This window comes from Panthera tigris, chromosome C1 (assembly GCF_018350195.1).
Source record: "Panthera tigris isolate Pti1 chromosome C1, P.tigris_Pti1_mat1.1, whole genome shotgun sequence".
Lineage (NCBI taxonomy): Eukaryota > Metazoa > Chordata > Mammalia > Carnivora > Felidae > Panthera > Panthera tigris.
This window is the reverse complement of record NC_056667.1, coordinates 132,551,561-132,577,609: the sequence shown is the minus strand read 5'-3', so window position 1 is coordinate 132,577,609 and position 26,049 is coordinate 132,551,561. Positions and strand designations below refer to the sequence as shown.

The following is a 26,049-nucleotide window of genomic DNA, read 5'->3' as shown; positions in this document are numbered from 1 at the left end:
CATTTTGTCCACCAGTATGGCATAATCAATGTAATGATCTGTGTAATATTCTTTGGGATGTCTAGGCATAAGTATTATCTTCAGACTATAGTATGGCAGAAAGTAAGAATATTAACATAGTCCTGAGGCGAACTGTAAATGAATGTTGTTATCTAACTGACATGAATGCAAACTGTTTGATAGCCTTTTCTAATCTGAAACTAATACAGTTGTCAAATTAGTGGTCACATGCAGAGTACCTGAAGTCTTGCTAATTTGTTCATGCAATGATATCACATCTGGCGCAGCAGCTGTCCTTTGTTAAGCCTTCAGTAGTCTACAGTCATTATTCAGAATCCATCAAGTTTTTGGAGTGGTCATACTGGTGAATTAAATGGAGGTTATATATAATAAGACCATCACCCTTGCATTCTTTTGGTCTTTAGTTTTAAACTCTATTCATTCCAGGATATGATACTGTTTCTGATTTACTCTCGTAAAGGTCAGGAGTTGGGGGTAGTTTCAGAGTTTTCTACCTGGCCTCCACTGTGAAATTCTTACTTTCAGTATTATGTGTGTAAGTTATTCGAAGAAACAGACAGAAAGAAGGGATTAAATATGCAAGAGATTTACTCAAGTAAATACTGTGAGGGGAAAGAGTGGGGAAGCCATAGGAGATGGGAAAAAAAAAAACATCTGATTGTGATGCAGGTCTGTCCACTGTGAAGGAGAGAGAGAAAAAGTATTGGAGAGGCAGATTACCCAACTATAGTGCAGTTCTAAGAAATTTCTGCTGGGCAGATAAGGAGTCGTCAAGCCAAAGTTCCCCATTAGGAGAGTATTTCCTCTTACAGGAATATGCTTAATTTAGTACCCTTGCCACATTTAGTCACTGAGAACAGCCCATGGGAAACATGGCCATATTACTTACATAGTAGATTCTGTGTGTCACAGCTGGGATTATCTGTCAATGAGCTTCAGCTGGCAAGACATCTGAGTGGCATGTTTTTATGGCTACCACACCCACTACCGCCAGCTGAGTATTTCCAAGTGCTGAAAGGCCTCAAGGCAAATCCAGGATACCATCAGCAAAATATGGTTTCAGGCTAAAAATTAAGCAATTGATGACTATAACATACTTTGTAACACTTCTGAAAGATTTAAGGTGTGCAGCATAAACACTTTCAGTGTATAAAAAGTCTCTCTTAGGCTTGTTTTGTTGAACACCAAGGGTTCTAAGACTCATAGGGATTTTTGTCATAGCACCTTTACAGGGAGCACAAGAAAGAAAAATTAGTAGGTGTGGCTTTTGTCTAATGCAGTAAATGATAAATCAGCACACAAGAAAAGAAACATAAAATTAAAAAAAAATTAGAGCAGCTCAGATGGAAAGAGACAGAGACAGGGCAAAAAAAAAAAAAGGCTCTGAACCCCTCTTCCCCTATTTTTCCAGGCAGGACTTAGGTTGAAACAGCTGCACAGGTGCACGTATGGGTTGCCTTTCACAGGACAGAGGACAGAACAAGAACCTGGAGGGAGCTCATAGTCATGGAGAATTCCATAACCATGGGCCAGGAGATAGGACTGGGCTGTAATCTAGAAATTGTCAACTCATACTGGCTGAATCTTAGAAAAGCTATGGGACAGTGACTGCTGTGTACTTCCTGTCCTTCTCATGTCCATCTCTGAGTAGGAGTGCCACTTGCAGTTACCCTATGCCTACCTTACTATTGTACTTGGGTGTGTGAAACAAGATAGCACATTTCTTTAGTTCACCAGCTTTAAGACCAGGAAAAACTAAACTCAAGGACTATACTAGAGGGATCACACTGAGGAGCATCATCCATACCTGGACTGTATTTAGATGACAGAATCTTGGCTCAATTTTGAACCTCGTCCCATAAAGAGTTTAGGCATTTTGAAAGTCTTGACAGAGCCTGATTCTATTTTTCATATGTGATAAATATAAATAATTTGTGGTCAGATGAAATTTTGTTGGCTTTTTAAAATCATGGCAAATTACTTCAGCCTCCTTCCATGAGAGGTCATTTTATGTCCCCTTGCCATGATTACGGGTGAGGTGTGCATTTGCTTCAAGTAACAGAGTCCAGCAGAAGTGGTCCTATGTGACTAGGATTAGTTTATGAAAACTCATATGGCTTCTTCCATGTTCTCATGCTCATTCATATCACATTCTTTCTTGGAACCCAGCCATTATATTATGAGAATATCAAGCCACATAGAAAGCTTCTTGTAGGTGTTCCAATTGACAGATCCAGTTATGCCTATCCTTTGAGTCATCCTATCCCTGGTATAAGAAAGGCCTGAGAAGAAAGCTCTAGATGATTCCAGTCCCCTGCTGTTCAAATATTCCCAGGTAAGCCCCGACACTGTGAAGCAGTGTTCTGTCCTATTTCTTGGCTTACAGAATCCTGAAGTGTAATAAAATAGTGTTATTTTCTACTCCCAGTTTTGAGTGGTTTGTTTCACAGCAGTAGTAACTATGTCATCCAATATTCCTTATTGGAAAAGCTGAAAACAAAAAAGGTTAGGGGAGCTTGGGTAGCTCAGTCAACTGAGTGTCTGACTGTTGATTTTAGCTCAGGTCATGATCTCAGGGTTGTGGGATCAAGCCCCACATGAGGCTTCATGCTGAGCATGGAGCCTGCTTGGGATTCTCATTCTCTCTCCCTCTGCCCCTCTCCCCCACTCTCTCTCTCTCTAAAATAATAATAATAACAACAACAACAATAATAAAAATATATCTATAATACAATAAAAAACAAAAAAGTTAAGTTCAAAATAAGTCTCTAACTTAAAGACTCTCTTCCATATTCCAAATCAGTTATTTGTTTTTTCCCCTAAATATTTGCAACTACAGCACTTATAGGAGTCCCTAAATCACATACTTCTCCTAAACCATATTCTTGACTTTGGAATTTGAAAGATACACCTACAACAATGCTACTAGAAAGTTTATAATCCCCAAAGAGTATGTTTTGGGATGAAAAACAATATTTAATAATTCATCTTGAGTCATTATTAAATAATGATTGATGTGACAATATTTCATCTTTAGGAAAAGGAGAAAAAAGAATATTTATGTTGTTAGAATATATTTAGAAATATAAATATCCACTGCATATTTTAAAATTCTAAAAAGCCAAAAAGCAAAGTTCAGTATATGAAACACATGTATCTCCTCGCAGAAGTGGAAGTATTTACATGTGGAAAAACAGAGTCAACAGGGAGAGAGAAGTGAGGAGGGATGAGAAGGGAACCATATGAAGTATGGAAACACTTAGGGAAATTTTGCATGTTTCTATGGACCATATTTTCTAAAATTACAGAATGTGAAACTAGAATGCCATGTGATTTCTTATTCATCAATTAAAATTTAGTCAATTTCACTCTAGTAGGCATTTTCTTTTGAGCAGCAATATTTCTAGAGCTTAATGTGCCATTTGGGTGCTCAGAAGGGCCTTTGAACAGCCTGTGGTGATAGACCAGACCTTCACTCAGTGAAATCTTGCTAACAGCCAAGAGCAGAACATTGCATTTTGTACCCTTAAGATAATATAATTGTTGGGATGCAATTACTCTTTCATCTTATAGTGATAATCAATCAGTGATTGACAACTCTAATTAGAAGCCTTGGTACGTACGGCATAATAGCACTTTCTAACAACGTTGTAGCCTGGAAAATCTTTTTAGCAATGCTATAATAAAAACATAATATTTTATAGATAATTCAATTTACATTGCTGCCATTATTGTTTGGAGATATGAAAAGGTTTTATTGGGGTAGAAGAATACTATCTTTCCAAGTACAAATATACCACTCTAATGGTTTTATGGTGTCTCCCAAGACCTCAGTATTTCTGCTCTAAAGGTTTGATGATTTTTCAATTTGGCAAAGATGGATTATTGTATGTGTACATTATCTTCAGAACATAGTGTATTTCAGGTGCATAGATATATTTTTTGATGAAAAACCTTCCCAACTGAGGTAATTCATAATGGGATACAGTAATCAGAAGAGAAATGGCATCTGTTAAAAAATATGGTGCTTGGTTACAATGTCAAGATAAAATACCATATTTTGTTAGGCACTGAAAATATCTAGAAAAATCAGTGCTCATTTCTTTCTATAATATGACATGTGTTAAGAAGTCTCTGAACAGATTTTTTCACATTGAAATATCTTCAAAAATGTTAAACTTCAAACTGGATAATTACACTGTATATTTGTCTTTTAGCATTTCAATTAGGATCTGTTGATCTTGAACTTGTGTTACTTACTTTGTATGCAGAAGGAAAAAGTGGAATTACAGGAAGTATTAAACCATTCTTTTTGTTCTAGATAAAATGATATAATAATGCACAAAGTGCTTTCCTTCACTTTTCTGATATTTCTTTTAGAAAATGAGGCTTTCCATCATACAGAAAGTGATAAATTACTGAGAAGACAAACTATTCTTTCTTGCAGTATGTAGACTGCATCAGACATGGATTTTCCTGAGATGCCAAAGGAAAAGACAGCATAAAAAATACAATTATAATTTTGCTCCAAATATCCCAATACAGTAGTTTGAATTTAAATGCCTCCTTAGACATTCTATAATTTAGCAAACACACATTTTCAAAATAAAATTTAAAACTGAAAGGTACATGCAATATCTGGAAAAGCACCAAAAAACAGTCTTTAGCAATATGTGGATATAAAGGAGACTTGGGGATCCCTGCTTCAAAGGGATCAAGTGTAAAATACCACAGAACAAGTACAACTCAGCAATTCATTTTTAAAGACGATTTTTAGATATTATGTAAAGTATGTAAAGTATGTATGTAAAGCTCTGTGCTGACAGCTCAGAGTCTGGAGCCTGCTTCGGATTCTGTGTCTCCCTCTCTCTCTGCCCCTCCCTGGCTCGTGCTCTGTCTGTCTGTCTCTATCAAAATAAATAAACATTAAAATTTTTTTTAAAAAAGAATGAAAAGAAGTCACTCCTTGTTTTAGAAATATTTTAAAAGATTAGGGAAATTAACTTGAGATACATACTATAATATAGCTATATACTGTTTGGAATTTTCCATTGAACATAATTTTCATAATCTCTTTATTTGCTATTATGACTTTACATTTTTAATAATATTTTTCTAGGCTCTGTAAGAGCCTGAGCTTAAAGAAAAATAAACTTCAAAAGTTTTAGGGTATGTTTTCAGAACTAGAAGGACCTCCTAGATATTCACAATATTTACTTTGTCTCCATCATCCTGTTAGATATTCCAGCCCTTACATGAGTGTCAACTATATGCTCCATTCGTCATCAGTATCATCATCAGTAATTACATGCTGCAATCAGTATTCATTCACTGACCTCCAAAAGAGACTAGGTATAGGTAAGATTTGTTTAGAAATATCATACTGCAAATTTAATTAAGTGAGAAGATAATTATTTATTGGAGATGCTCTTGAATGTTCTATTTACTCCTTCTCAACTACTTTACTTTTTTTTTTCTCTTTTACTTTATAATACAACTTGCTACCTCCACCTGAATTTGCACAGTACACAGGCTTATTTAAAACAAAATAGTTTTGGATCCAATATCTTAGTTTAACCTCATAAAAATTTAAAGCAAGTAAATTAGAGTACATATTTGACCATGGAGGAAATGATGTGTGTTAGCTCATACACCTAGTTATGCCAGAGATAAAAGTGGAGACAGTTTCTTGATTTCTGGCCCATGTCTTTTCACTGGACTATAGTACTATCTATATCTATAACTATATCTATATCTATCTATCTATCTATCTATCTATCTATCTATCTATCTAAATTAATGTACACTGCTTACCTGACAGTCAAGTAAAGCAAGAAAAAGAGGCAAGTGTCCAGATACTATGAGACTTAATGTCATTTTCTAACTTATCTTGACTTTCAGCAGTACTTACAATTTTAATTTGAGGTCCTAAACCTAAACCTAAAAAGAGAGAGAGAGAGAGAGAGGAGAAAGAGAGAGAGAGAGAGAGAGAGAGAGAGAGAGACAGGGAGAGAGAAACATATGAATTCTATGTCTGATTAAGTTAAAAGAAAGCTGAAAAACAATATCAACAAAACTGGACATGGCTTTACTGTTTAAACTACCTTTTCAAAAAGTGGAGAAAACAAAGTATAATATAAGCCCCCAATTTTATTTTAGTAGATATAAAGAGAAAACACTTAGCCTAATAAAGTATATCATATAGAAGCAGTCCTAAAGGGTTTCAACACATATAATCAAGATTCTTTTAGGAGGAAATGTCTCACTGGTTTAAGAGAACGGGAAGAAATTACATTTTCAAGAAGATTTTTTCCATATGTGCTTGTAATAAAGGGTGCTCTTATTAGTTTGAGATCTTTTTAAATTAGCCAACATGTTATAATTCCCTCTGTTTGTGTACAGTGAGATTTCATCTCTTTAACAAAAAAAAAAAAATCAAAGATTGTCCATATCATAAATAAAATACTCTGAAACAGATTGGAAAGGAATATGCCAAATATCCAGTCTGCTTTTCTGAGTTCATTGACGAAACTACACTATATCTGAGCATAAACCATAAGCATTAAATGCCCAATGCCATACCTGGCACATCTCAATTCCTCACATATGCTGTCTTCTCAGCAATGTTCCCTTACCAAATACCAACTTGGAGAACTATAAAGGACATCCATTACACTAAACACCTTAAAAAAACTCCAAAAACCCAACAAAACAATCAATAAACAAAAACCACTCCAAAGAGCCCATGGTGTCTGAATGAAAGGGTAACTAAATTTAATTCTGAAATTATTTGAACATTGAGATACATTGGGTGTTTCAAGGGAAAACTGAGAAGAACCATTACTGATAATACTCTTCAACTGTATATAATTAAATAAATCATTAATTTTCTATTTAAACTGCGTTTCTTACAGCAACCATCTAATAAAGATGACTCTATTAGACTCAAATATTATTGAAGACAATTAAATCCTGTCTGGATACAAACTGCTGCCTACAACTTTTCATATACAAGTTGAAACTGTTCACTTAATGGGAAATTATGCTGAAACAGAAATCTTTGGGGGGTAAATGTCAGAGAAGTTTCAGGATGAAATAAAACTAAAAGCAAGGGTTCCAAAGGCTTCATTTTGATCTATATAATTTAAAATGGGGGCATCTGGGTGACTCAGTTGGTTGAGCATCTGACTTTGGCTCAGGTCATGATCTTGCAGTTTGTGGGTTCGAGCCCCACATCAGGCTCTGTGCTGATAGCTCAGAGCCTGGAGCCTGCTTCGGATTCTGTGTCTCCCTCTCTCTCTGCCCCTCCCCCACTCATGCTCTGTCTCTGTCTCTCTCTCTCTCTCTCTCTGTCAAAAATAAATTAAAAACATTAAAAAAAATTTTAATGGGACAAGCTGATATTATAGGTAAACAGAAGTGAGTAAGACATAGTCTTTGATCTTTAGAAGTTATGATCTAATGGGCTGTTGGAAACATATGATTATAAAGTATTTCTAACATAAGAAAGAATAATTGTGTTATGAGGAAAGTAAAAATGTAGTCCTCTGAGAAGTCAGAGGGATAAATGATATCTATGCACTGAAGCTCTGGAAGACTGTATTGAGGAGGTGATGTTTAAATGGCCTTCTATGGATGCCTGGATGGCTCAGTCATTTGAGCAACCGGCTCTTGATTTTGGCTTAGATCATGATTCCGGGGTTGTGGGATTGAGCCCTGCATTGGGCTCCTTGCTGAGCATGGAGCCTGTCTCCTTGTGCCCCTCTTCCCTGCTTGCATGCTTTCTTTCTCTCTCTCCAAAATAGAATAAAAATAAATAAGTAAAAATAAATAGCCTTGTAGAGTGATAGAAATTTTAGTAGGCAAGAGATTGGAAGGGAAATTATTCTAGGAAAAAGATAGGAATGAGAAAATTTTAAAAAAGTGTAGAGTTATTTAAGAGAGCCATGAGGGATATATTAAGGAGATTAGTGAAGTATTGAATGTTCTTCAATGTTCAAGTATGGTTTTTAAAAAATTTTATTCATTAATTCAGTAGACAATGGGTGACCCTGTGAAAATGAATAATATTATTTGAGCTATACTTTAAGAAAATGAATCTTCTGGTAAAGGAGACAATTTATTGGATACTCTAATTCAGGGACTATTACAACTTTCTAGGGAGGACACAGGGATGTTTCTTACCAGAGTGATAACATTAGGAGTGGAAATCAAAGGATGTTACAGCAGTTACAGAAAAATAGAAAGTAAGTCTTACCTTGAAGGGAAAAGAGACGTAAGGAAGAAACGAGACAAAGGAAAAAGAAATATAACTTTGAGGGTGTTAGTTAATTGGGATGATGGCATAGATGTATTTTAAGTAATATGTGAATAGACATGGAAAGTAGGCTGGGGCCAGAGGAGATTATAAATAGTAAATTCTTTAATAAAAGGGCAGCTGGGTGCCTAGAATGTGTCTTGGGGGAGACTGAAAAGGGGTGTTAGTGTTAATAAGACATGAATATAACTTATACATCCCTCCTTCCTTGCTATTCAAGGATGAGACTAGCCTAGCCCTCATCTTTAGTCTGTGCAAATATCACTGTACCTCAGGAAATTAAATTTCTCATTGAAAATTAATACATTGACACTTCGTTGTATCAGAGATATTTTTTATATATTTGATTAGCATGAATGAATTTTTATGCCAGAGAGGGTCTGGTCTGATCATTTTCTGAAATACTGAGTTCTTGAACTTCCTCAGATGAGGACCAGATTCATACTTGAATAGTAAGGAGGGAGGGTTGCATAAATTGTGTTCATATCCTATTAACAACTTTGCATTTCAAATTCTAAGTTAATTTTTGTGTTCAAGAAAAGCTTGAGCAAAATTCATCTATTCTAAGATGACAAGGGCTTTCGGGAAATAGAGATATGGGAAGAAAAACTGTAAATCTCTACATATTTCACTTTTCCAATCTGTGCAAAGGAAAGTAATAATAGTATCCACCTTGTGGAGATACGAATGGTAAATCAGATTATACATGAAATTATTGAGAACAGTGTCCAGCACATGATAAGTAGCACAATTCGTGTTGACTATGATGATGATTTAGATGAAGGCAAAAAAAGTGACAATAGAAAGAAAAGTAGAAGAACAAGGAAAAGAAGATGTAGTTTTCAAAGAGGCTAGGTCCAGAAGATAGAACATTTTTAAATGAGCTATTTGATGGAAAGTTCAATATTCCCCCTTATTTTCTCTTCTGGAAAATGATTTATCCTACAGAATTTTAGTTCACTGTAAAGTGTGTTTTAAGATTTGCCTACTTGTTTGTTTCCCACAGAATATTAATATCCATGTGAAAGTGAAAGAATTCACACCTCAGAAATAAAGCCTATTCAAAACAAAATTGCAATAACATAAATAAGAACAAAACAGACATTATTGTGATGTGCACATTTCACATGATGGAAACAATAGAAATTTTAGCTGACCACATGTTACTTATGTTATTTAAATCCTATATATTAGATTAGGATAGTGCATTTGAAAACTGACTCTGAGTTGCATTTAAGAATTTTTATTATCTTGGCCAGCTACATATGTTAACACATTTTATAATGAAGTTATTTGATAACAGCTTTCAAAAAAACAGACCAAAAAAAAAAAAATAATAAGCTGCCAAGCTTCAAAAGGAGATAGCAATCCATGAGTGAAATGTTTTGCTTTTCCCCTTAATCTAAATGGGCTGCTCAATAACTTGGTATTAAAAGTCAGTTCTAACTTTGGTCTAAGTACCAACTTTTTCAATTTTATGGTTATCTATAAACCTGGATTTAGTATGTGACTCTTTCCCAAAAGCTATAATTTTGGACTTACTGTAATTAAATTTAAGTTCTTATCTACTAGAAAGGATGGTAAAATATCTTTCAAATATGTGAAGGGTCAGGTCTTCAGAAGGTTGTGGGCAAGGGTGGTGAGGGTATCTATGATAAGAGCTCACATTTTCTTTCACCTCAGGAGTAATACTTACAGGATAATAACTATTCACATTTAGTTCACTGAAGGGAACCATTAACTGTTGGTGTATTCAAGTAACTAGCAAAAGCCAATTTTAAATCAAATTAAATTGATGGATGCTTGTGGCATATTGACATTTGGGGCCATGACTGTAAAGTTCCTGAGGGTTAATTGTTCTTTGCTTTCAACCCATAGTGCAATGTCATCAATTAGCAGAGAATTAATAAGTGCTAATTGAATTGAACAGTTAAAAAAAGTGAAGACATTAGAATCAAAGTATAAAATATAGAATTTTAGAAAAGATAGATAATGTAGATTTAGATAATTTAACCTTAAGCCTCTTTATATTCTGAGACAATATGTAGTCTCTAAATTCTCAAATAGCAATAGACAAAGAGTTTTGTATATTGTTGTTAGTGGGCAACATAAGGAGGGGAAATCTAAGGATACACTGATTAAAATGAAGTAGGAAGCAAATATATATACAAAAAGATGAAACAAAAAATAATAAAATAATGGATTCAAAATGAAGTCAAGGAATAAATCAGTGAGTCCATGTGGCACAAAATAAATTTGTATCAAAAATAGGTAGATTCTCAAGAAGATATAAAAGTATGACATTTTTCCTTAAAGACTATAGATAAAGGAGTGACATAGTACCTGGCACGGACATATGTGGGGCATTTCACTGAAATACTCTAAACATAAAAGCAGCCTATGATTTTGAAGAGAGAATCATTTGGGGGACTGAAGAAGAAATAAGACTGAAACTCTGGAGTCTCAAAAATTTACAATTGTGGAAATAGAAGTTTAAGAAATAGCTTGATAGTAATCAATACAATGAAACTACTAGACAAGCAAGGGACAAAAAGATATAGACAAACAGCAAAGAGGCTTTTCCGCAAAAACATTTTCATCTCCAGAGGGTCTTAATTTCTCTATCAGGTGAACATGGAATGTGTCTATGTTCAGCTCTTTCTTCTACATCGGAGATGGGAGTCCAATAGCGTATGATGTGAATTCAATCCTATATGCTTTATCTTCAACTTTAACTTAATTTTCTTGGTATAAACTGTGAAAATATGATTCTTGACCAAACTTTTTTGATCAATTTTAATGATTTTTGCAAATTCAGTAGGAATTAAAGAGAATTTGGAGCCACAAAATGACAGATTGAGATGCATGTCCTGTGCAAATTCTCATAGCTAGATACAGGGAGGCAAAATGGTACAGCCAGAAATATCAAGGGAAGAATGACATATATGGCTTCACATGCCGACATTCGAAGGCATGAGAAATTAAGTTAGATATGGAAAATTTATATGCCAGTTTCCCTCTGTTCGTTTCCATTTTCTGGATCTAATATAATCTCTAGATTTGGCCCCTTATTCACATAATTTAAAATAATTTAAAATAATAAGTAATGATTTGAAAAAAAAAAACATGTTTATATCTTCACTTCCAAGTATATTTTTAACTGAAAAGGTAAAGGAATCAGAAGTCTATATCCTCTAAAAACATCACATTTAGGATTAGATTTGATTCTATTCATTTTTAGATTAGATTATACAGACTGCATTAAAGAAGAAAATGAGGACACAAAATGCCTTTAAGGAAAATGTCTATCTACAGTTTCAAAATCACTTAAAAATGGAAGTGCATTTCATTATTAAAACTTATATGGTAAGTTAAATATTTATTCTTGGCTTTTCAATTTTAGATTAAGTGTGCTACTACCTATTTGCAAAAAACAAACAACAACATCAACAAAAACCAGAAAACAAATGTACCAACATTATAGGTGGATATTTTATTTTCTAAAAATAAATTATAGAAGAATCAAATTCTAGCAACGGGAATCAATCGTTAGCATTCTGATTTGTTTTAAGATGCTCCCATGACTACAGCATGCAGAGAAATTTGAGAATCGCTGCATAAAATGATTTGGCCAAAGTCTCGCTGTTTCAAAACCTGAGGGAGACTACAGCTTCCCTACATCCAGAACATTACTTGTTCTGATGACTCTACCACAATTACCTATCATTTTTTTTAGATCACAATACAATGGACATAATAGGTGTGATTCATCGTGTAATCAAGAATGGAAAATTAACAGTAAATTGAGGCCCAGATGCAAAGAAACTGGCTTGTTTTCTGTGTTTACACTGTGATTGTCAGTGACCATTATCTGCTGGGTCCAAGTAATACTGGAAATAGCTTCTTCAGGTCAGTAATATCAGCCAAAATAATGAAATAGTAGCCGTGTCAGGAAGCAACCTCACCTGACTCCTCTATTAGTTGGGAGAGAATATAAAGTGACCTGCCCTCTCTAACATGATCTTAGACCAATTATTATAGTGCATTGTTCTCAAAAGGCCAAGATATCTTAAACCAATGCCCATCGATAAAAGCTTTTCCCATAAACTCCTCCTATTAATTAAATCAAATGTAGCTTTTAAATTGATGAGATTGCAAAGATAAGTTATTCCTTAAGTTTAGTATATTTATCAATAAAATAATGTAAAACAAAACTATGAGTAAGAATACTAAAACATTTAGGAAAAGAATTGTGCTCTCCAATTTCAGTTGTCCCTGTGTGTTCCTATAATTTAAAGAATAGAGTTACTGAGGAAAAATTTAAAAACAAGCAAAAGAAAACAAAACAAAACCCTGAACAGTTAGTGAACATCCAAAGTATAAAATGTGGTTTCATGTCATGTCTATTTTGGCTTTTACTGTATAAAATGATCCTGAAAGTGAACTTATGGAAAATAAAGGGTCATTAAACTAATATTGAAGACTCTAAATAAAAAGGTCTACTATTGCTTTAGAAAAGTGAGATTTATATATTGATGCATTTAAAATATGTGGTCTATTTTCAGCATCAACTTAGAAGAAATTGTAGAACCTACTGAGAAGCCAAAACATACATTTCTGTTGCTTCCAAAAATTAACATCAATCCACTTTTATATGCTGGTTTCAGAAAACAAAGATATAAAAGATAAAATAAGTTATTTTACGTATATTAACTTTGAGACACCCTTAAATCCAATGTGTAGTTAGGATTGAATTCCTAATACTTATATATAGTAATTCTAAATGTTCCTTGGAAAATTCTGATGCCTACCAATATTTATTTAACAATGACAAAGAAGCACTTAACAATATTTTTGAAGCTTTGTGCCATTCAGAAGTTGCTTTCAATTTCCAGAAGGACATGTTATAAATGGAGTTACTTTCACAAAGCCCTTGAGTAGAGTGTTTCATTAGAACTGAATTTCAGACAGACAGTTTTATTTATCTGGAAAACTAACAGAAAGTACCTCTGAATTTAATGTAGGTCAAAAAGCACCAGCTATCTCCTAAAGATATTTTAAATTAATTACATAAAAATAAGAGCTTAGGAAAAAGTATAGTTAAATCAGGGTAAAATTCCTTCAGTTAGAGGGTTCATATTTCAAATTATATCTTGATACCCATGATATTAGCACATCTATATAATATAAGGTCTGTAGAAAAATTAAATTTTTATTTTAAAATTTTAATGTTACTTCTGAAAAGCAAAGAACACACTTTAGTAGTGAAAAACCTGAAAACTAATCTTATTAATCAATCACATTGTCTCTGGTGTGCATCACTAAAAGCACTAGCATGTCAGTTACGGACACATATGTGGAAAGACAAAATACATGTTGAAATCAAACAGATGTAGAGTCACCTCTTGATGCCACCTCTCACAAAATGGGCAGTCGTGAGACAGCTCATAATAAATGGTAGTCATATACGTATTAACTCCGGGCACCTGGGTGGCTCAGTCAGTTAAGCCTTGGACTCTCGATTTCAGCTCAAGTCATAATGTCATATGGTTTGGTTTCTGAGATTGAGTCCTGAGTCAGTCTCTGCACTGACAGCGTGGGTCCTGCTTGGGATTCTCCATCTCTCTCTCTCTCTTTGCCCCTCCCCTGCTTTCTCTCTCTGTCCCTCAAAATAAATAAATAAACATTTTTTAAAAATTTGCATTAGCTCTTAATATTTCATTCACTCAAAATATCCTTGTTCAGAACAAGACTCACTGGGTGTGCAGCTATAAATAGAACAAGATATAATCTCTGCCCTCATGGGGCTTTCAATCTAGTGGATGTTTCTTATAATTTTTATCTCATGTTTTATTGATACATTCTGAAATTCCCTTGGTTTTTAGGATCATACACCCTATTTCCAAATTATATAACATTGATGGTTACTAGTCTCAGCAGAAACCACCTGGATTTGGGGTAGCAAACTAAAGGCAGAGACCAGTTTGGCTTACAACATTTTATTTAGTTTTAGTCTGTGCTTCCCAGGACATCATAGGAGTAGATGAGGTACCACTTTCAGCTCAACTCAAAAAGATTTACAGAAAGGTCTCTCTTCTCATTCCTTGTTCTAACTCCTTGGCCTAGTTTCCACAATCCTCAATAATTATTTAAATAAAAATATTTAGAATATTTTCTTTCCTACAACCAGTTTTCATTTAGATGCCACTTTACTTGTCATCTTTGGCTGGGGTTACCTAGGTTCAAATCAGAATAATAATTTTATCAATTTGATTAAATTATAATTTAATATGTTATTATTATTAATGTAATAACAGATTAATATTAAAATATATAGTAATAGCTATTCAATTCTCCCTATCTGCCAGACACCAGATTAAGGAATTTATATTGTATCACTTTGTTTAGTCTTGGTAACTACTGGATGAAGTATTATTTTTATCTTTTGCAATTAAAACACTGAGGCTAAGAAATGTTAAAAAAAATTACTAAAAACCCACCAATTAGTAGGATGATTAAAACTTGAACCCAGAACATCTCTCACTGGTTTTTACTGCATTCTTATTTCCTGATTCTATCCTGGCTCTAGATTTGTCTTTCTCCCTTAACATCCACTCTTTCATCAAGGCCTGACGGCTCTCTAAGTTTTCATTTATTTTTTAATTCCATCACTTCTCTTGTGCCATCACAGTCACCATCTTCACACAGGTTTCATCAGCATATGACTTTACTTCCCTGTCTCACTTACCCATCCTTCAAATCATGGCTAATGTTAGTCATCCTATAATCCCCACTTGGTATAGGCCCCTCCCATCCACTCTGCGAGAGTCTTCATTCTTCAATGCTTTTTGATGACCTTTCCGGCTTCACTCCTGCCTATATATACTTTAGTGTATCTCCATGATGGGAATCCTTTCCTGATCTTATGATAACTGTGAAAACAATACACAACTTAGAGCTGATGGTATTCAATTCACGAATAATCCTATGGGGGAAGAAACTACAGTGCAAGAGTCTGTATCTAGCAGGGTGAAATCAGTGCAGGTATAAAGTTAGTGGCATTTCAGATAGAAATTGATGACTAGATACACTATTAACTTGTATCTAGGCCCAGAGATGTGGCCAAATAGAGTATGTGAAAGTAATTTGACAGTCATATCTTTCCCCCTAGGGAGTGTGTAATTTATTTTAGAGCAAAGTCCTTGCTCTAGTCTTCATTTTCAGATTCTTAGTATCCATTCAAATATTCAGGCTACAGTAGGCTCTCTATAAAGTTTTTTTAAATAAATCTCCAATAAAATGAATTTGATATCATGCTGAAAATTACTAGAAATGTGCACATTAGAAATTATCTCCATAAAAATCATCAAATTGTCAATGGTAAGTCAATTAGCATGGGTAATAATGATTTGTGCACTGTACCAATCTCATAAAATGGAAAAGAAAAGTTTGTATTCTACCCAAGTACAGGACTTTTCAGTCTCAAAATAATAGTCCTTTAACATGAGTATTTAAATAAACTAAAAAATTAATCTTAAAAGTTCAGAACTAGAGGCAAGGACATTGTCTCTGCCAATATATATTACAAAAGAGGTAGAATTAGAAACTCCCTTTAACAATGATATTTTAAATACAATTTACCAGAAATAGAAGTGAATGAAAAAAAATGTGGGTATCCATATACTGTTGTATAGAACATTTCAATTTTATTTCCCGTTTTCTACTTATTAGAAATTGCCCATCATTGTTAGAGATAAATGAATCATTTACATTAGTCAAAAACAGACCCTTTGCTAAAATTTTGACCAGGAATATTTTTCTAGAGAACTAAAATTAAAAATTAAGCATAGGCATATATTTCTTTTATTTAAATTTCTTAATATTAGCTGTAATTAAGGACAAAATTAATAAATAGAATTGCTCTGCCTTTCTACATTTTTTCAGCAAGTCTCCAAGTGTACCTGGAACATTAAAAAGCTAAAATAGTTCCTTTATTTTCGATTTCCTTGTAGAAATACCACTTTTCTTACTACCTTAGGAGTTAACATCTTAGGCATGCTGAGTTCTCAAAAAACTTAAGTGGTAATCACAGATACAAATGAACTAAAGCTCACTCACTACTTTCTATGATTATCTCTAGTATATAAGTTAGTCAGGAGAATTGAATAGTGCAGCTTCCTTACATATTGATGCCAATCAAATACATCTTAGAATACAGAATCATCTTTTTTTTTTTAAATTTTTTTTTAACGTTTATTTATTTTTGAGACAGAGAGAGACACAGCATGAACGGGGGAGGGGCAGAGAGAGAGGGAGACACAGAATCGGAAGCAAGCTCCAGGCTCTGAGCCATCAGCCCAGAGCCCGATGCGGGGCTCGAACTCACGGACCGCGAGATCATGACCTGAGCTGAAGTCGGACACTTAACCGACTGAGCCACCCAGGCGCCCCCAGAATCATCTTTATAAAATTATGTTATAATAAAAAACATTATTTTGTGCACAAGTAGGCATATTAAATAGGATTTTTACAATGTTGACACATTTTAGCTTAAGACATTTGAATTTTTCCCCCCAGAATTGGCAATATTTTATTTTATTAATTAATTTATTATTGTTTCAATGTTTGTTTTTACTTTTGAGAGGGAGAGAGAGAGACAGAGTGTGAGCAGGTAAGGGCAGAGAGAGAGGCTGACACAAACTGAAGCAGGCTTCAGGCTCTGAGCTGTCAGCACAGAGCCTGACACAGGGCTTAAACTCATGAACTGTGAGATCATGTACCTGAGCAGAAGTCAGACGCTTAACCCACTGAGCCACCCAGGCATCCCTGAGAATTGGCAATTTTAGAGATCCAATAGCCTTTATTCTTTATATCCCTGAAGGATGCAAGATGCAGGACAGTGCCTAAGAAGATGAAATACTAAGTTGTCATTATTATATGTAATAGAATATACCCATCAGAATGACCAGTTGACTCTGTTTATCCAAAGTTTATACAATAGATTAATATCATGATGACCTGTACTCCCAATTTAGCTTTGAAAACTAAATGCTAAGCATAAATTATTTTTAAGTGTACAGAACTGGAAAATGACCCAAAATAATTCTTATTCTTGATGGTTGAAAATTAAGACTATTATCCTTCTCTGAAGAAATGGAGTTTAAAGGAGATATTAGGAGTCCCACAACAGGTATCTGATTTTTTTTTTCTTTTTTGGAGATATACTTTGATGTTTTTGTCAATGGATTTTGATTCTTCCAAGCATAAATATCCTTTGATTACTTTAAAATTTCTTTGTTATTTTAATGGGGCCTCCCAAATGCTACTTCATCCCAAATGATACTTCACACCAAAAAAAGAGAAAATAAAATCAATTAGAAAAATTATATCTCTATCTCTATCTATCTATCTATCATCTATCTATCTATCTATCTATCTATCTATCTATCTAAATTTTCAGCAATCACATTCAGATTTACAGTGCATATTCTGGTACTGTTAAATTTGCACAATTTCCTTCTCTTGCAATAAATTTTTATCAGATACTTTGTACCCAGTTGTACTCTTGTCTGAAACCTTCCGAAGTGCTGTTGTTGCCAAGGAAACCATTTCCTTATTATCTGTGCATTCAGCACTGTCTCACTGTCTGGCTCATTTTTCTCTTTTTTTTTTTTTTTTTTTCACTCACTCTTTCCATGACTCAACTGGAAATTTTATGTCATGTGTTAGTCAAAATAAAACACATTGCTTTCCTCCTCAGAGTACAATGCTCATTTAAAAGATGCAGAATGCATAATAAAATATTATCATTTTTTGTGTGAAAAAAAGAAGGAAACCAAAAAAAAGACACTTTTTCATGATTTTTTTTTTCATGCTGAACGGTGTATGATGTCTTTGTTTTGATCTCCCAGCTATATATGAGTGCTATGAAAGTCTGAAACAAGTGCTCTTTGAGTAATTTTTAGCCCTGACTCTCTGCATATAGTTTAAGAAGGAAGACACAATAGTGTAGGAAAGGTGACAGAAACATGAAAGAGAACTTGGAAATGGTAAACTGGTTTAAGGTCAAATGTTTTATGAATACTTGTTGCCTGTTTAGTCTCTGACACCTTTCTCCACTCCCTAATTCTTAATTTGTATGCATATAATAAAATGTCTTTAATTGTTAATTAGAAAAAATGTATAGAGCTAAAAGAAAATTCCACAGTAACAGTGGGGAATTTTAACAAATTGCTTTCAGAACAATGAAAAAGAAAAAGAAGACAAAATAATCACTGAAGCTATGGATCTTACATGCATTCAATTTGTTTGTTTTGGTTTTTTTTGTTTTACTTAAATTTCTATCATAAATATTTATCAAATACCTGCTGTGTTCTAGGTAATATTTTCAGCTCTGTATTTAGTAATAAAATGATCAAGAACATAGACAACTACCTTGATTACATTAGGTTTCCATTCTATTGAAGAAAGATGAGAGATAAACAAATAAACAATTTACCAAATAAGATAATTTCAGATGATAAATGCTATGAAGAAATTAAGATCAAGTGACATGACAGTAAACAAGTATGTGGTGGTGGACTACTGAATATATAAAATTCAGGAAATAATTCTCTGAGGAGATAACATTTAAGCAGAGATGTTATGAATGTGGAAAATGTGCTAGACATCTGTAAGACAGAATACACTAAATATAAATGAGTAGGTATTTGAAAGCTTACATGAACACATTTTATGAATATGATCATGATATATTGGAGATATTACTCTAATGCAGCTGTCACACCATCTTACCTATGACCTCTTCCCTGCCAATCTCCCACAAACCTAGGACGAACCACTATTTCTTTACTGTTGTTTTGTTTGCTAGGACAGAAGTGGATGCACACATACTCAGTAGACACTGACGTGCAGTTGTTATTCTCATCTTCTTCACATATGCTATAGAGATATTTTATGTCTCCAGAGCTATAAAGACTTATGCTTTTGAGGGGAAATTTACGACTAGCTTCTGCTTCGTTGTGATTAGGCTAAGCATAGCTGTATGCAACATGGAAAGCTGGATGGCTAACCACGTCCCTTCTGAATCAATATGTCTTCCCTGTTTTTAGTTCTCTTATTCTTCACTGCTAAATAAGCCTGTAAACCTTCGTTGCTTCTAGTTGTAGCTTCTCTTTAGTTATTCCTGTATTATTTGGTGTTGATAAAGTTTATAGGTAAGTTATAGAAAGTTATAGATAAGTTATAGATAAGTTATAGGAATTCCTGACCTGTGCCTCTCCCTCCATTTTTTGAAATGTATATAAGATGAAGTTTCTACCTGAGATGAAGTCAACTAATACTTAAGGAACTCAATGTTTTGGGAAAGAAATATTCAGGTCATACCAAGGGTCAAGACAAAACATCAATATTTTTTAAAAGTGGCTGTCTTTTTAAAGTGGCCACTTCTTAAAAGTGGCTTTTGATAGTGATGAGGTTTTGGAGTGGTGGGCATCCAGAGCCAATGGCCAAGAAAGAACTCTTGAGACATGTTTGGTGCAAAAAGGTGATTTTATTAAAGCCTGGGGACAGGACCTGTGGCAGAAAGAGCTGCCCTGGGACCATGAGGAGAGACTGGTTATATACTTGGGAGTTGGGGGAGGTAAAGTTAAGGGCAAGTTTCCATAGGGATTTTCATATGCTAAAGAAGATTCACAGGATACTAAAGGCCTAGCTATTGTCAAGTTAAGGTTGTTTTTCCCTCTAGCAAAGCATTAACATTAAGACAGTAGGGAGTTCCTGGAGAAATGTTTTAGTCTGCCAGCCTCAAGTTATTTCTCAACGTGTTATTTGCCATTTCCTTCTGCCTTTATTTCCCACCTTGAATCTGTTTTCTTTTTTTGTTTTTTATAGGTGTTCTCTACATTTTTATGAGAAATGAACAGCACTTTCATTATAGAAAAAAAAGAGAAAATGTTAAAATTCGAAATGAAGAAGTTATCCATGGAATTCTTACATTGCTAAAAGAGAGAAGGCAAGAGCAACGAGATAAAAACATAAATAAAAACAAACACCAAGAGGTTGATGTAGGTGGTGGTCGTCCACAATGTCTATTTCAGATGGCTGGTTTAACTGCTTTCCTAGGTTCTTGAGGTGAACACTTTCTGATGTAAAGGGAATGAATCCACGGTATGACTCAGACCCTGTTGTCTTCTTGCTCTCTGCTCTGTTTTCCCTCAATAGCACTTGGTTGAGAAGACTGATCTTTCAAAAGTTTTATCAGCGAAACTACACACTGATTCTTTGGCATAGTGAACTGAACAACAGCTGTCCCTCAAGTTTAGCATAGGTTCTTTTGTAGCAGGATTCTCACACAGACATATGGGACACTGAGGCTCTTCTTTCCAGGAAGCAGCTTTATTGTGCCAGCATAGGCTCAGCAGGCTAAGACCCCAAAAAGGTTGAGCCTGAGTGCAGTGGGGTGTAGTCTTTCATGCAATTTCTATTTCTTTGTCTCCATATATGGTGACACATATAGTCTGACTGGACATAGCCCAAGTTACAGAGTAGTTTCAGAGCTATGCATACATGTATAGGAGTTGATTGGGCCACGTTGCATGTTGCCTTCCTTTGTTCTGAGAAGGCCTCCACCACATTCCTTAGGGAGGGCCTCTATCACACTTTGATGCTTGGCAGAATTGTACATTCCAGGGTGATCAAGTGTTGTTTACTGGCCATAAAGTCTCTTTTGTCTTTTTCAACTAATTCCAGCTTCTGACCTGCTCCTGAATCCTGAAATTCCCAAAGGCTGATGTCTGAAGAGGCATATTCTTTAACTTATACACAAACATCCACATGTGCATCCTTATTGACAAACTGTGTACTTTGGAAGGAAATAAAAAGAAGGGCAACAGAAAGAGGGGGAAGGAGAAAATGAGGAATAGGAGTAGAAGAAAAGAGTCAGGTGGACAAAATGAAACATGGGTACACCTAAAATCAAACTGCTCTTTTGAAGTAGAATTTAGGTTATGATTTTGTGAATTTATCAAAAGGATAGTGAAGAAGTTTTGGGGTGATGGTTCATGGGGTTTGGAGCTGACAGCCAAGAAAGAATTCTTGAAGACATCTTTGGTGCAAAAAGATGATTTTATTAAAGCACATAGACAGGACCCATGGGCATAAAGAGCTGCAGTGACTGGTTATATACCATGTAGTTGGGGACATAAAGGCAAATAGGAAGTTGCCAAATAGATTTTTATATGCTAAAGAAGATTCACAAGATGCTCCTGGCCTAGCTATTGTCAAGCTAAGGTTGTTTTTCCCACTAGCAAAACATTAACATTAAAACAGTAGGGAGTTCCTGGAGAAATGTTCTACTCTGTCACCCTCAAGTATTTGTCAATGGGCTGCAGGTTTTAAGGAAATTTAATGTTATCTGCCATTTCCTTCTTGCCTTTGTTCCCCATATCACTATGGAGGGGTGATGTTGGGGTTCTAGGAAACTGAACCTATAGGTTTCTAGAGACTAGGCTATTGATAAGAATTGCTTTTTTCTTATAATTTACTAAGACATTTGTACTCTGATGGAGACTCATGTCCTGCATGACTGTGATCTGTACCACTTAACCATTTGTCTTCTTTCCTTTCCTTCATTCTTGGGCAGCCAGCAGTGCCTGAGGAATATCACGCTTATCCCACGTGGGGGATGGGGCTGGGTGTGCTAGCCTGTACTTTGATCTTAGCCTGCCTTATGCTCCCTCATCAATGAACAAAAAGGTAATAAAGGTTTTGCCTCTGTTTAGCTTTCAAAGTTTCATTTTTGTCTCCTCTGTTAAGACAAAATATAAGCAGTATGCTCCCTTTGTCATTATTGGTATCAATTCCAACCAATTTCAGATTACAGTGATTTTTTTTCTTAAAGAATAAATGAATCACTTTAGATTCTTCTAAATGCCAACTCTTACTTCTTAGGTGTTACCTTCTCCCTATAGGGATTTTGTACAAAGGGGTAAAATTGAATAAATAAAATACCAAAAATACAGACTATAAAGTGACAGAAACTCCCCATTTTGACTTTGCCAAATTAGAACTTCATTAACATTATCACCTAGAACTCTACTAGTTCGGTTACTTCTGTCTTACTGATTTTCTCTGACTGAATAAGTTCTTGTTAGTGGAAAAACTAAACCCACTTTTAAAAAGTTTTAGAAGATATTTGGCCTATAAAAAGCACATGATGCCTTTAGACTCAGGCATTGAAAAGCTAAGGAAAAGGCAATCTGCAGAGACAAGCATAATTATAAGTAAATAAATTGTAGGGCTTAATTGTGAACACCCTTTTACTGTGCTCAAGGGAATAAAGCTATCCTCATAGTCTATTTTAGACCTAGAGAGGAACTTTGAGAAAGGCCAGACAGACCTCTGTGCTGCTGGAGCCATTTTTAACTCAAGGGGATCAGAATAGGACTTATTTCCTAGAGTTATTATATAAATTAAAGGCACAAGGTTAGCTTTTGAAGTGTTCGTTGAAGTAGGTCACCAGCAGAAAAACATGAGTACTTTAGGCATATGAATTGGCACCATTGGCCTGTTTACATTTATTTACACAAAAAGAGAAAGAAGGAAGCAGAAGATGAAAGGAGACATGGGAGTTTGTTTATTTGTAAACTTTTCTTTTTATACTCAGAAATGAAGTGAAAGGGCGGGCCTACGCCTGCCAACTCCATCTTGTTCTGTGTCCTTCACCTAGACCACGTCTCCTCCCCTTGAGTAACCTCCCGCTCACCCGTTCAAACTTCCTGTTCAAAATACGCCCAGCGACCTAGGTAACAGGACTCCGACCCTTCCCCAGCCAATACCTCACTAACTGCCCCTAGGCCCCAATAAAACCTTTGTCCTTTTGAAACTCGCTCTCTCTCCCTGGTATCTCACTGCTGCGTCGGTGCAGGTAGGGGATTGAGCTCGAGCTAGCTCGAATAAAGGCTCTTCTGCTTTTGCATCGGACTCGGCTCCCTGGTGGTCTTTGGGGATCACAAATTCTGGGCATAACATTTGGGGGCTCGTCCGGGATCCCCAAGACCCCTGAGGGACCCCCGACCCGGAGAGCCTGACTGGCCACAGTTAGTGTCTGTCTGTTTGTTCTGCCTTTTCTGTGTGAGCTCATTTCTGGAATTCTGGTAGTGCCTGATGCGGTCTAAGTGGACGCACTGGAGGACCACAGGCTGGGAGTTTCGGAAGACATTCCGATTCTCTCTTCTGGAGGGATGTGGAATCCCCTCATCTGTTTTGGAGGGACATGGAATCCCCTCAAAGGTCTGAGACGAGGCGGGTTGCTTCCGCTGGTCGGCGTGAGGCCATTATCTAGCTTTCGGTTTTGGAGGGACGTGGAATCCCCTCATCAGTTTTGGAGGGACGTGGAATCCCCTCAAAGGTCTAAGCTAGCTTTCAGTTTTGCTTCCGTGGAGTTGGAAGACTTTCTAAGGGCCATCTGTTTGTCTGTTTCTGTGTTTCTCTGTTTTGTTCTGTGGACTTACTGGACGGACGTTATGGGACAGACTCAGACTACCCCTCTACCCACCCTCTTGGATTAAGCCCTTCCTAGCCCCGCTCCCTCTGGAGCCAAAACCCATTCTTGCTTTGCAGGGGACAAGGAAAACAAGAAAAGTCTTACCCAGCCTTCAGCACCCCTCTACCCTGTCCTACAGGGGGGTACTGAAGAAGAATTAATTTTTCCTCCCCCGTATAACCCCTCTAGGATGCCGGAAGAACACCATCCTCCCCCTCCGGGGGAGGCAGACGCTGTTCCGAGAGCAGGAGGCAGAAAGGCTCCAGTGGAAAGCCTGCCCTTTACCAGACAAAGGGCTCAGAGGGGGCAATCCGCCTCCGCCGCCAACTCCACTATTCTGCCCCTGCGAGCCACCGGACGCCCAGATGCGGAGGGGAATCAGCCCCATCACTATTGGCCTTTCGCCACTAGTGACCTCTACAATTGGAAAGCTCAGAATCCTAAGTTTTCCGAGAAACCGGCAGGGCTTATTGATTTATTAGACTCTGTTCTTTTTACCCATCAGCCCACGTGGGACGATTGCCAGCAGCTTTTGCAGGTCCTGTTCACGACTGAAGAAAGAGAAAGAATCCTCAATGGGGCCCGAAAACTAGTCCCAGGCGCAGACAGGAATCCCACCACCAACCAGGCTCAGATAGATGCCTCCTTCCCCTTAACTCGGCCCCAGTGGGATTTCAACACGGCAGAAGGTAAGGAGAGGCTCCGGGTCTACCGCCAGACTCTAATGGGGGGGTCTCCGAATGGCTGCTAGAAAGCCAACCAATTTGGCCAAGGTAGGAAATGTACAACAGGGAAAAGATGAATCTCCGGCTGCCTTTTTAGAACGGATCATGGAGGCATTCCGTACCTATACCCCAACGGATCCAGAGGCTCCGGAAAGCAAGGCAGCTGTTATGGCCTTTGTAAACCAATCGGCCATAGACATTAGGAGAAAATTACAGAAAATAGATAGACTAGGAGAAAAAAGTCTGCAGGACTTACTGGTGGTAGCTGAAATGGTATATAATAACCGGGAGCCTCCTGAGGACAAGCAGGCTCGCGCCATGGCGGCTGCCAGCAGTAAGCAGACTCGAGACCTGGCCAGAATACTACTAGCTACCACTGCTGACTTCCCCGAGGAACGAGACCGCCATCTCCGGCAGCTGGCAGACGACGCAAGAAAAGGTAAAGGAACCACCAAGGGGGGGAAGCAGAGGCTGCAGAAGGATCAGTGCGCATACTGCAAGGAGATAAGGCATTGGGCCCGAGGTTGTTCTAAAAGGGCCGGCGGGAAGGGAAGAAAGGCTGATTGAGTAAAAGTCCTAGAGCTAGATGAACTAAGGATTAGGGGAGTCAGGGTTCGGACCCTCTCCCCGAACCCAGGGTAACTGTTAAAGTGGAGGGGACCCCTGTTGACTTCCTTGTCGACACCGGAGCATAACATTCGGTCCTCTGCACCCCACAAGGAAAACTAGCCAGCAAGAAGTCCTGGGTACGAGGGGCAACTGGTATGAGCCAGTATTCATGGACTACCTGAAGAACAGTAGATTTGGGAACGGGCCGGGTATCCCACTCCTTTATGGTAATACCAGAATGCCCCTACCCGCTGTTAGGACGGGACTTACTGACCAAGATTGGAGCTCAGATAACTTTCAGACAAGGGGGGCCTCAGGTCACCGATGGCAAGGGCCACCCCATCCAGGTCCTGACCATGAAACTGGAGGATGAATACCACCTCCACTAGGAGGCACTCCCGAGAGAGGATAATATAGACAGATGGCTTCAAGAATCCCCCTCGGTTTGGGCAGAGATGGGGGGGATGGGACTAGCCGCTCACAGGACCCCAGTCTTGGTAGAGCTCAAGCGAGGAGAGAGTCCGGTAAGGATCAAACAATACCCCATATCTCAGGAGGCCTGGAAGGGGATCCAGCCACACATCCGGAGACTACGAAGCCTAGGGATACTAGTTCCTTGCCAGTCTGCCTGGAACACCCCCCTACTGCCGGTCAAAAAGCCTCACACAAATGACTACCAACCGGTACAAGACCTCCGGGAAGTAAATAAGAGGGTCGCGGACATACACCCAACTGTTCCCAACCCATATACTCTCTTGAGCTCCTTGGCACCCTCCAGGGTCTGGTATACTGTGCTAGATTTAAAGGATGCCTTCTTCAGTCTGCTGCTGGCA

The 26,049-nt window shown here is 36.8% G+C and overlaps 1 long non-coding RNA gene across 7 annotated transcripts in view; it reads left to right on the top strand.

The window, feature by feature from the left end:
- LOC122240906 overlaps positions 1 to 20,396 on the top strand; it is a 58,091-nt gene extending 37,695 nt beyond the window's left edge. For 6 of the 7 annotated variants that reach the window (XR_006220692.1, XR_006220691.1, XR_006220690.1 and 3 more), the window contains 2 exons: positions 5,261 to 5,379; positions 20,231 to 20,396. This is a non-coding gene — a long non-coding RNA (uncharacterized LOC122240906). Of the gene's footprint in view, positions 1 to 2,190; positions 2,357 to 5,260; positions 5,380 to 20,230 lie in introns of all 7 variants that reach the window. The other variant, XR_006220693.1, reaches the window with a different exon arrangement.
- Positions 20,397 to 26,049: the final 5,653 nt, after the last annotated feature.